The 2111-nt window shown below is 35.3% G+C and overlaps 1 protein-coding gene across 1 annotated transcript in view; it reads left to right on the top strand.

Moving 5' to 3' along the window:
- The first annotated feature begins 1096 nt into the window (after positions 1-1096).
- Positions 1097-2111, top strand: part of LOC135216889 (annexin-B12-like) — a 25279-nt gene continuing 24264 nt past the window's right edge. The window contains exon 1 of the mRNA XM_064252412.1: positions 1097-1152. The gene's annotated coding sequence lies outside the window, so the exon portion shown is untranslated. The remainder of the gene's footprint in view (positions 1153-2111) is intronic.

Below are 2111 nucleotides of genomic sequence, written 5' to 3'. Positions count from 1 at the left end.
ATTGCTTTTGACTCTTTCCTAACTACGTCTTCGACTGTACTTCCTTTTCTTTCATTGCATAAAACAGGTAAGGGCTGTTTGATCAGGTCAGTTCCATTAATTAATAATTATGATTATTATTCGTCATGAGTATATATATTATTCGGAACATGATGAAAGGCAGTGAACTTGCACCTCCATCCCTGAAGACTGAATAGGTAATGAATAGTAAAAAATGGTGATGATACATCAATAGACGGATAAGTACGAAAATAAATAAACAAATACCTAAAAAGACATTTGAAAATTTGACTGGGTATATCTTCTTGCAAAGTAACTCAACCATAAGGCAGTGGAGGGCAATACTTCTAATTTTAACAACAGTTGTTTTATGGTTACCTCCAGACGTAAGTCAACTATATACACGGCTCATGAGGTCACCGAACAGTCATTGATAAAAACACCCCTCCCAACACACACGGCAGAAAAATGATTAAAAAGTATGTAGAAATATGAGATGCTGACCATCTCCAGTGAAGAATATTATGTTGGTTTGACAGCTAGACATTCCCAACGATAAGTAGCGAACAACAGCGCTATCAACGAGAAGCACTAACCCTTACTGCGTCTACAGATAACAGTGTCATGAATAACCGTGTTTTGCAACTATTGATGTTATGCAGTAACTTGTTGCAAGCGTATTCTTCCGTATAATATATATATATATATATATATATATAGAGACTGATTTTAGGTTTGTTGCACAATAATTTGTGCACACTGGACAGCAGCAACAACAACAATGGCTTTATTTTGACTGAAAGTTTTAAAACGATATTAAGCAAGTCAAAAACGTGATAAAAAAACAAAGATAAAGGATTCTTTCAAAAAGTGCGTACTACAAGTGCTCCCGCAAAGATAACGGGCAAATATGTCGTACTAACTTCCTTACTCAACAAACAAACATAGACGTTAATGGCACTGTCTTCTCCCTCGAGCCCCGTGACGACATTGTTCTGTATCAGAACCATTAGATTAGGAAAGATTAGAAAGGGGGCGCAATCATCGGAAAGCCCGAGAGACCAATTAGTGTGACTTTAGCTAGCGTACTGGTGAGTTGGTGGATTACCCCCGCTGGTTGCTAACCGACAAGAAAAAAAAGAGAAAAAGATGGTGAGTTGCAAACAGAAATTGGATTCGTGGTATGAATGTTTTCTCTTGACCAGAAAGTGACCAAGAAAAGATGTGTACTAAAATGTGAGATTTATTAGCTTTTTCCACTGACATTAAAGAAAAACGACCATATTTGATATTTCATTTGCCTACTGTTTACATGCAAGTGTTGCAGAGCAGTTGTAGATGGGGTATCGCGGTAGGCTGTGCTCTGAATGTGTTTCCTGCCTGAATGGAAGAAAAGGTCTAGAGAAAACCTCTTTAGGCCTTGGTACAAAATACTTCTGTTTAATCGCACGAGTTCATGGGTTCTGGCGTTGAGAGATCACTTGAAACTAAAGCGATTTCCCACTGATATTTGTGCATATATATATATATATATATATATATATATATATATATATATATATATTATATATGCACAAATATCAGTGGAAATCGCTTAGTTTCAAGTGATCTCTCAACGCCAGAGCCTATGAACTCATGCGATTAAATGGATGTATTTTGCACCAAGGTCTAAAGAGGTTTTCTCTATACCTTTTCCTCCGTTCAGGCAGGAAACATATATATTTCGAGCACCTCCTTCTTTGCTCCTGATCACTGGTAAAATATGGACATAGGATGTCTTACAAGAGCATCCTATGTCCATATTTTATCAGTGATCAGGAGCACGGAGGGAAGTGCTCGAAATATATGGTTGCAACGTTAAAATAGTGTTTTATGGGCCTTTTATCTTCATATTATACTGTTGTATTACAGTAAAAACACATTCATATATATATATATATATATATGTATATATATATGTATATATATATCTATATATATATATATATATATATATATGTATGTATGTATGTATGTATTTGTATATATATGTATGTGTGTGCGTGTAATGAGCTACGTCCTATAAAGAGAAATTATGACCTAAATGGTGAGATTGATCAAATGTTAGTAAA

Source organism: Macrobrachium nipponense, chromosome 6 (assembly GCF_015104395.2).
Source record: "Macrobrachium nipponense isolate FS-2020 chromosome 6, ASM1510439v2, whole genome shotgun sequence".
Lineage (NCBI taxonomy): Eukaryota > Metazoa > Arthropoda > Malacostraca > Decapoda > Palaemonidae > Macrobrachium > Macrobrachium nipponense.
Note: the sequence above shows the minus strand (reverse complement) of the source record. Positions and strands in the feature narration are given on the sequence as shown.